The sequence below is a fragment of the Anser brachyrhynchus genome (genome assembly GCF_964034855.1).
Source record: "Anser brachyrhynchus genome assembly, chromosome: 7".
Classification (NCBI taxonomy): domain Eukaryota; kingdom Metazoa; phylum Chordata; class Aves; order Anseriformes; family Anatidae; genus Anser; species Anser brachyrhynchus.
Genome location: NC_137701.1, coordinates 12249318 through 12259226, shown reverse-complemented (window position 1 = coordinate 12259226; position 9909 = coordinate 12249318). Strand labels below are relative to the sequence as shown.

General features: G+C 43.7%; 1 long non-coding RNA gene across 13 annotated transcripts in view; it reads left to right on the top strand.

The window, feature by feature from the left end:
• Positions 1-358: 358 nt before the first annotated feature.
• The window catches only part of LOC308197952, a 38286-nt gene continuing 28735 nt past the window's right edge, over positions 359-9909 (top strand). For 7 of the 13 annotated variants that reach the window (XR_013953452.1, XR_013953453.1, XR_013953454.1 and 4 more), the window contains exons 1-3: positions 363-784; positions 1994-2067; positions 2472-2631. This is a non-coding gene — a long non-coding RNA (uncharacterized lncRNA). Of the gene's footprint in view, positions 896-1993; positions 2068-2471; positions 2632-3065; positions 3158-5402; positions 7573-8441; positions 9904-9909 lie in introns of those variants that run through there. The other 6 variants (XR_013953459.1, XR_013953460.1, XR_013953462.1 and 3 more) reach the window with 6 other exon arrangements.

Sequence of the window (9909 nt, the reverse complement as noted above, 5' to 3'; positions counted from 1 at the left end):
GCACTTTCTGCCTCTCTTAGATTATTTACCAGACTTTTTCCTGCCCCAGAGAACTGGGGATCCAACAAGTCATTTTGCAGCCAGAGCCTGCATGCTACAGCACGCATGCATGCTACTGCTGATAGAGCATTCTAGCTCTCTTATAAGCCAACCCTATCCAAGCTCTTAGCAGCAGATCTGAGAAGCAGGGTTGTTTAACAACCCTCACAAGTGCAGGTCAGATCTGAAAACCCACAATCCAGGTTGGCTTCTAGGGTAAGGAAAGGTGCTGCCCTCAGTCTGCACCACTGCATGTCCTAGGCAGGCTGTTGAGTTTTGTGGACCAGTTGACCCCCAAAATAGGTGATGAATGAGTCCTGAGAAGAGCACATTAGAGCTGTCTTCCCCTCTATGTGCAAGAGAATATATTTCTCCGACTAGCTTAACCTTTAGAACAGCTTTTCTGCAAAAGGATGTGTGAGCAGAAACCATAGCTGAATAGCTTAAGTATAGAAGGTTTAGGGGAGAATGGGAGTAAGTTATGCTTATTTCAGATGATGAATATAAATTATTTTTCAGATATGCTTTTCAGATCATCACAGCTAAACCTAATGTGAATGTGACCAGCTGGTTTAGTAGGTGTGATGCTCCTGTGATCAGCATAATTTAAAATATATTCCCTGCACCTGTCCAGCTGTAATTGGAAGGGGAAAAACAGTTCTTACCTGTAGCTGCCTAACTGAGTTGCTGCTCTATAGCTGAAGATTTAGCAACCAGTCTGCTACTCAACAATGACTGAAATCAGGTTTGTGTTCATGTCTTTTTGCTGGAATAATACAGCGATAAACATGGAGTTTAATATTGGTCATAGTCATCCAGTTCAGTCAGAAGCAATGCAGTAGCACCAGAGAATCAGGTATGTTGCACAAATTAATTAAATAATTAATTAAACTCTTTGAAAAAATCCCCAATCCCCAAATCCTCAAAATAGGACATTGACTCTGTCTATTTGTCTGCTGGGTAGTGTGGTTGCAGATGGTTTCAGGAAGCCATACAACCCTTCTTCTTTCCCTAACAAACGACCCATGGCACTTTTCCAGTTTTAAAATATATGTCTCTACTGTTCTTAGAGGCTGGCAGTGATTGCAGCCTCACTCTTCGTGTTTTTCACTTACCAGTAGAAGAAGTTTCCTGACATTCAACCTGGTTTTCCCCTTGATTCCACTGATATCTGTGACTCCCTAGTTTGTCCCCATATTCTGTCCCCTTCTTTTTCCCACAGCCTTTTACCTAGCTGATGTCCTTAGCAAGGCTCCCGTTCACTTTTCCACATAGATTATGTGTCCTTGAACTCCTGCCATTCCCTTTCCTGGGCTACTTTTCAGACCAATGGGTCATGTAGTCACAGATGAGGAAGCTGGTAGCAGTGACTTTAGTGACTCCAAGCTCTACACAAACTAACTCGCCTTTACTAAGATAAGCCTGGGTATTTCTATAGTACATGGCTTTGTGCAGCTTGGCCGTATCTGCTGTATTGGACTGAGAATGCCGTGAAGGTAAAGATAAGTATGTGGGGTTAATGGTTTGGGACTAATTGAAGTTACTAACCTGGGTTAAAATCTAGTTTGTTGAAGTGTTTACCTCGTAGCCTAACCTCGTTGCCTCCCATTGCTATCAATGGAGAAATGTTCTCTAGCATCTCCTGTACAACAAACAAAATGAAAATATTAGAATAGTCATAAAGGTAGCCTTCTGATTGTGCTAATTAATGTCAATTGCATGCATCAAAATCGTAAGTTCACTATAGTAGCGCTGTTGCACGGTGCCCTCAAAAGCTGGCCTAGCATTTGCAGTTTCTTAACAGCTGTAGTCTGTTCATCATTAGAAAGCTTTATTATGACTTAGAGTGATTAATGTGTTCTGGGAGGACTGGGTAATAAGCTGTAGGACACTCCTTGGTGGATTAGAGGAAGACAGATCAGAAAGATGAATATGTTTCTATTCACTGTTGCAGAATCTGAGATGTGTCATCTCGGTGCTGAGGAATGTGCATTGGAGGCAGTGCTGGAGGTGACACTGTTGCTCAAGGTCAGTTGCATGCATGGGACTTCTCTGTGTGGAGCTGCCAATAACATGTTAGAGTGAGGAACATTTAGAAGATGGGGAAAGTCAGCTGCTTTGGGGGCGGTGGTACTTGCACAGCCTTGAGAAGAAGTGGGAAAGCTATGTGTTGCAATGTCAGAGATGACATTTGCATGAATGAACATCCTTTTATTTGGGAAACTTGTGGTTTGTGCTGATTTCTTGTCTGAATTATGATGAGAAGGTGCAACACAAATCATCCAGTGATCATCCAGTTTGCACTTGGCCGTGCTAGGAAACAGGGACACTTTGCTTTGTACCTATGTCGGCTGGGTGATGTGACTGGCTTAGTTAGAACTCATTGGAGTCAAAATTGTAACAGTCTGAGAAATGCTGTCTCTTCCTCATAGTATGGCTGGTTATGGTTATGAAGCAGGCTGCGCCTGCTTCATCTGTGGACAGATGCTCACTCTGCCTGCCCCAACTCTTCTTGCTGCCACAGTTCTCCCTTTGGCTCTGCCAGCAGAAGATGTCACTGTTCTCAAACCTGCACCCTTCCGAAAACAAGAGGTAGGAACAGAGTGGGCTTTGGTGTGCAGCCTCTAGCTTCTTGCTTTCATTTCAGCAGCCATAGGGTTTATTTAGCAGAATACATGCTCCAACTAAAAACAGTCAGTCTCAGGGTGAAATATTTGAATTGACTGATTTCATGGTGTCAAAAGCATTGCCTTGCATGTGAAAAGAGCCCTCGCTGGGGGGAAATGGAGATGATTTTTTGTTTAATCCATTCAAAAAAAAGGACACCTACTTACTCTATGCAGAATGGGCAGCATTTCCTCAGTTTGGAGAGCACCTCTGTATGCTCCGAAATAGAAAGCTGAACACAGACTGAGACACAGCAACCCCAAGTAACAGCTGTAAGCAGGCCTGGGAGTAGCTTTGAAGTCCCTTGTGTCTGAGGCTATGATACCTCATAATGTGGCATTTTATCAAATAACTTGTAGGTCTCTTTTCACTACTACTGCTGAATTTGATGAGATAGCCTGTCTGGGTGCTTTGGCTAGGAGCACGGGCTGCATTGGGTGTCATAAAAAAGGTATGCATGATTTCAGGCTCTCCTCCCCTTATGGGTCTCTCATCTCCTCTATTTTAATGAAAGTAGTAATAATTATAACAGTAAGATGATATGTGTTATCCTAAGGGCCTGTACACTGAGTGGTAAGCCAGGAGCCTCTGTGTCCCACTGAGAGCTCTTCTGTCAACTGCTGTTAATATTTCTGCGCTCTCTGCAGCTCTCATGATTAGCAAACCTCCATAAGAGGGAAAAGAAACTCCTCCAGCTACACGCAGAAAATACAACCAAGAAGCTGAACAGGATCACATTAGGTGGAGTCTAGGGACATAGGTCTCTAGATGGATGCTAGGAGGACAGCACGAATTTCTTCTTCCTTGCCTTTTAGAGCAACTGTGTTTGATTACATGTTGCGCAAGCTCCTTCTGGTTTGTTTTTCCCCTCTAAAAGCTAGGGCAGATGTTGTGTTATGAGGCTGTGGTGGCCTCTAGCAAATATCCCTGGGCTGTATTTCAGGTCTAAATCTCCCACTTTGTGGCACTCTTGGTGGCGGGCAAGCAACTGAAGAAAAGGGAACCAAAGCTATTAGACATTTTTGCTACCCAGCAAACACCCTATGCATTGGTCCTAGGGGTTCATATTCTGCAGTAAAAAATAATAATAATAAATAAATAAATAAGATGGTTTGAGAGAAGTGAGATATGGGACCAACGGACACCAGACCTCCAAATTAACTATGAGAGAGAGAGCATGAAAACCAGGGGAGCATCTTCATGGGAAGTGCAACAGGGTAGACACAGTACTAATCTGTGTTTGTCTTTGGGGTGGGGGGGGGAAGTCTCCTAGCTGCAGGAGTACAGAGTTAGTGCTATATTCACGGTAGTCCTTTGAGAAAGCAAAGCACGTGTGCTGGCCATTTCCTCAAAGAAAATATTCTTTGTGAAAGCTAATAATTTTAGCAGGGATTCTTTTCTTCCTCTTGAGGAGAGTTAAATGAAGTTGTGGGTCAGTGAGAGGGCATCTGTACAAAACAGAAGCAGAATTTCCAAAGCTTGAATGTAGTCCCTTCATATGGAGAAGACCTGGTCAAATTGGCTTTCCAAAACTTTTTCTTTAATAAAGATTTTATGAGTGCATTTTTGCTGGTTTGCAGAGGCTGTTAAACCACTCTGATTTGGTAGGACTCAATAGATGGAACTAATAGAAAGCTTAGGAAAGTTTTAACAATTTTCCTTTCACAAAAGTGAGCTTACCAGTAGCTTCCACTGTACCTGTCTATCTTTCTTGACAAAAATATCGTATAATATCCATGTGTGAGTGGCATTGTTCTTCTCTGCAAATCATAAAAGAGTGTTGCTGTCTAGGCTCATGAAATACCAGCACAAGTCAGGTATGCCAGCCTCTTCCTGCATTTATATTCACAAGATCACCCAAAATTCCTTTTTTCTCCAATATGAATGGCAACCCTCTGAACTAATTCACCAGCAATGTTCAGACCTCCTGTGTGAAGGAACTGAGCAGTCCATAGATCTCTTTTGGGCTGTATTTTCCTCACTCAGAAATCACTTAAAATTGGAGTCAAAGCTGGATGAGGACTGCACATTCACAAATGAAATTAAAAACTAGCTCCTGAGTCTGTTGTTTCCTTGAATGAGGGAACCCTTGGAAAGGGCTTGGGTAAAAAAAAAATTACTCACAATGGCAGAGTATGGCCTGAAAGCTGAAACCAGTCTTAATGTCCATGTATACAAAGAGCGTAGAGCATGAAAAAGGGTGTCCAGTGAGTGGCTGCAGGGCTTTATAGTCTGTATGATCAGGTCTCCACTGGGCCATGCTTCTTCGCATCCTGGTTTTGAAAGCCTGATTTCCTGAGAGATTGTATGATTATTACTTCTCAAACTAAAATATTTGGCTGAACGAAAAGGCATTTAAAGTAAAAAATAACTGGCAGTGCAAATGAGATCACTGAGCGGTTTGCTGGAAATGCCGTACATTGCGTTGCCCAAAACTTGGCATTTATGAAAGTGACCAGCGGGGAGAAAACAGAATTGTTCTCATGGCCAGTGTCAATATGGATCATAAAGACACGCTGCAGATTTGGCATCTCTGACGGAAATGAGCGTCTTTCCAGTCCGGTACAATCCCGCTCCACAGCGTCACTCAGTGCGTAGATTGGGTTTGCAGAGGATTGACAACTGGGTGGGACAGCATTGCATAAGTCTGCCTGCTTTTTCGTCTCGGATTAATGATCTTCAAATCTGGTTTTCAGGGACACAGACTCACTCACACGTAAATAAAAAACAGAGGGAAGCTTTTAAAAGACTCAGATGCTTGGTATTCCGAGCAACAGCTAATGCAATGCCTTGTTAAGACATCTCGTTGACAGAGAACACGGCAGTCCTTTTGTGTTTTACCTTTTCCTTACGATAACTCTCGGAAAGTAATCAAAGGTTCTTTTCACACTGAACTCCTGTGCTTGGATTCCTGGACTGACATTTTAGCCTCACTTTGGCATGCTCCTGCAAAAGACAGGTGTCTCTGGAAGGTGGCACAACTTGCCCTAGGTTTCAATCAATCCCTGGAGAATCTGTATATCACTATCAATGAAATCTAGGGCAACTCTTTTCCTTAATTTAGCTGCTGTAGGGAGGTGCCCGTAGCTGGGCAGGATGGATCCAGGGCTGAGTTCATGCAGCTCTGAGCAGCTGTGGTTCAGAGAAGATACTCCCATGTGGAGGTGCAGCAGGATGAAGCTTGTACAACAAAGGTAGAGAAGGTGAAGCTGTGTCACACGAGCTGCCTGATTTTGATATTCCACGAGCTTTTGTTGGAACCACCCCACCTGGTCTGTCAGGCTGTGCCAGCACCGCAGGCCAAGATTCAATAAAGTCATTGTTTCCAATTAAAAACCATTACAGCTATAGAAACCGAGAACCCCACATCTTGGCAGAGGATGGACTCGAACACCATTTCAGTGCAGTAACGACATTAAAGCCCCATCCTGTTCCCATTGAAGTTGGTGGCAAATCTCCCATTGACCTCAGTGGGAGTGGGATCAGGCCTCCATACATAAACACTATTGGGATAGATTCACCAGGGTCTTACTCCTGGTTTGGGCCATTTGGGGCCTTTGGATGTCAGCAGCGCTTCTACTGAGTCGATGCTGGTGGAGCGGTGGCGTGGATCAGAACCGGAATTTCATCTAATCAGTGCCCTGTGGCTCTTCGCACGTTTATCAGACGGAATTTCAAGCAAAAAACAAAGGGATTGAAAGGTTGAAAAACAACGAAGGAATGTGCACTTGGCAGCTCTGCTAACCAGATGTTTGTTTCTTTTTCCTTGTTCTTAACAATGACTAAAAAACTCGTGAACATTCTCAAGCCCAGTGCAAGGTCAGTCTGAAACTAGGTAAGAGGTGTCGCAACAAGGCGGAACGAACATCTGGGAACGGACAAATGTTAATTTATACCAGGATCCAGCTCTGTGGCTCAGAAAATGTGGCCGAACCTTCAGAAGGCTGGGTACATGTGTGCTTTCCCTTCCCACAGCAAGCCCCATCGATCGTGCGAAACTCTTGCGGAAGTTTGCAATATTCCCTTTGTGATGTTGTGTGAACTGCTTCCAAGAGCAGCGCAGAAAAAGGCGGTTGAGCTGTTGTGCTGGAGTGTGAGCAGAAATAAGCCAATGTTAAAGCAAATATGTATGTACATATAAATATACGCATCCATTTCCTGGAAAATGCATACTTCAAGAATGGTCCACAAGCTGAATGTTGTACTTTGTGCAGCTTTCAAGGGAGAGAATAACACTCTTTCTTGCAGTGTTAGTCTTATTAAATAGCATGTTTCATTAACTTGCAAAAGGTCCCCTTCTGAGGAATCCCTAGCTGTTTTTGACAAAATCAATCCAAAAAGCAAAAAGGACTGGGTGGGAAAAAGCAATATAATGCCCTCAGGCTGTAGAGCAGTAAATTGAATCACTGGCCTCTCTGCTGTGTCACCCCTGGACAATATGCATTTCTTCAGCAGTGTGTCCACAAGACCATTCCCAGGACCAGCATCCTTTTGTCTTGTTTCACAGAAAATCACCTCATTAATCAGTCTGCAGAACATCACAGTGAAGCAGATTGGGGGGGGGGGAGGAGAAGAAAAGGTTATTAATTTTTATTAGCAAGAAAACTAAGCCAGAGAAGTAGAAGTGACTCATTCATGACTTACATGTTCATTAATGATGGGATTAGGAGCTGAGCTCTTGTTATCTGACCAACTGGCTTTTTTTCAGATTGCATCTGTCTAGTAGCAGCTCCACAGCCAAAAAGCATGCTTGGCCAGAAGGCAGTATTTTACTAAACCGGTGTGTTTCAGATTGTGATCGCCTGACCTTACTCTCTCTTAAATCAATGTGGCAAATATCATCTTTTCACAACTGGATCTATTTGGGTATGACCATTTCTGAGAAAAATATATCCAAATTCTTTCTAAGCTCAGTTTATGTAGTAGCACTTCCTTGGGTTGCTTGGGCAGTATGTGATGGTGAATCAGTTTAATTGGTTTAGATATATAAGAAAATAGTGCTATCAACAGGGTTAGGATTAAGGTTAGGGCCAGCAGGTTTTCATCAGTACAACTCACAAAAGCCATGCAGTTCAGTGCTCATGATTATGACAGCATTAATTTCTTGGTTTAGCTGTCCAGGTAAAATTGCCTGTTTCTTCTGGCACTGTGCTCTGTAACAGCCCCAAGTCCAGCCTCACTTGCTGTGAGAGCTTGGTGAACAGCAGCTATTGACTGGACCACCTCAATATGTAATGGGAAAACAGAAAAAGAAAAAAAAAAAACTTCTGGGAGAGCTACTGTGAAAGTGTACATGTTGCTCTGTTTTCATCTGTGACCCAGCAGCCCACAGGCAGGGCTGTTGGACATGCCTCTGTATCTGGAAAAGCACTTGCCTCAGGTGTCTTGCCCATGGACAGGGGTTAAAAATGCCCTCAGGTTCTCTTAGGAGTTCTTGGCATGCCCAAGCTTGTCCCTTTTTTTTTTTATTATTATTTTTTTCAACATAAGCAGCATGTTTTCTCAGCTTGCCAGCACTACCCAAAGCCCCTCAGGCGAGGCAGACCCTCTGGCAAGCACGTTTTGTGCGCTTGTCAAGGGATCTCTCCCTCACAGCTAGAGCACCTTGCTGTCCTAGATGGATGTTACAATGGTGTAATGTGCAGGAGAGGTGCAAGCTCTTATTTGTTTTGTGTTTGGGAGAAATGCTTAGTGATGCTGAGGATATAATCCTCCCTCTGCCTTTTGCTTCCCAGATCTCTGGCCATCTTCTGAGCCATACTGAAAAGAAATCTTTGTTTGTTTATGAAGTTTCTGGAAGGCTCAGATTTGTTTTCCTCCCTCCTGCATCCTGCCAACACTGGAAGTGCCAAAACATAAAAGAGAGGCATTTCTCTTGGAGTTGCCAGCTACGGTTGGAAGGAGAAGTGCCAGAAATCTCAGGATAAATCTGCTCCTGATCTTTCCAGCACAGTCTTACAGATTGGAGGGATTTGGAGAGTTCAGCAAAGCATCTGGGCTGCTGGATGCCAACACGGCCTGTGTTCCAGCTGGGGATGTGTCATTACTCATTTTGATAAGGACAGTGGCACGCAAAGTCAAGACCAGAGGAAGGACTGCTGAATGCTCCAGAGGTGGTAGCCATCTGCTTGCAGATTTTCTGTATGTGAAAGCATTGGCTTTCTGCGTATTTAGTGCAGATGTCAAAGCCAAAGCTTCAAGATTCACATTTCAGGCCATTTCAGTGGCACTGAGGACTTCGTTGATGGGCTGCCATTTTGCTGCAATGTGTGGTCTTAACCAAGCCCCCTCTGAAACCTGACTAGCATCTTTCTTCATACCCAAAACCTTCTTTAAAAGCAAAGCTTTACTCCCCCTTTGAACATCTGAGGAATGGGAGTGACCCAGACGGCAAGTTTGACTCTGCCTTCATTGGCTTCCAGGGTGGAGTTAAGCCTCCCTTTTCCTGAAGAGATGTTGGTGGCACCACCAGTGGTACATCCAAGGAAAGCTAAGCCCTTCTAGGAGCCTTGCGTATGAGTTGATCATGTGCTAAGATGCCAAAGTTCATGTCAGAGAGCAGTAGCATGGCAGAGGGAAGAGCCACATTTTCTTTGCAGTCTAATATAGATGGCCACATACTGCTTTGGATTTTAACCTATGGCTCCTGGTGGACCAGTTTGCAGAAAACAGATCAAAAAGCAGACTTTTTCTCTTGCTTTGATGTATATTAGTCTGATGGGTGGGTGCACTTGTTGTTTCATGAGCACTTACTGTGCACATGAACTTCATCCTCCAGCATCAAGGTCATCTGCAAGTGCAAGAAAGCCCACATGGGCAAAAATCTCCCTCAGGTTCTCTACCAAGAACTAAGAGGATTGAACAAGAGATGAGATTTTATTGGTACATTGCTTGTGTATCCAAGAAGGAAGGTGCTGGTCAAGGTCTGTAAACTGGTGGCAACACAGGGCTGCGTGGACTTCCCTTGCCCACCAGTTCCTAAGACCTGTTATTGAGGGCACCTAGGAATCGAATGGATTTCTAATGGTGTATGAATCTCTACTTGATCTCACTCTATTTCCTGTTGCTGTTATTTCATCTAATGGCTTTTCTTCATTGCAGTCCTAGTATGATTCCTCTGCAGAGGAATTTATGTAAGTGTAAGTAGCTGAGAGAGGGGCACAGCCCTTAAATATGGGTATTTGGAGTAACTTTCTCTCTGTG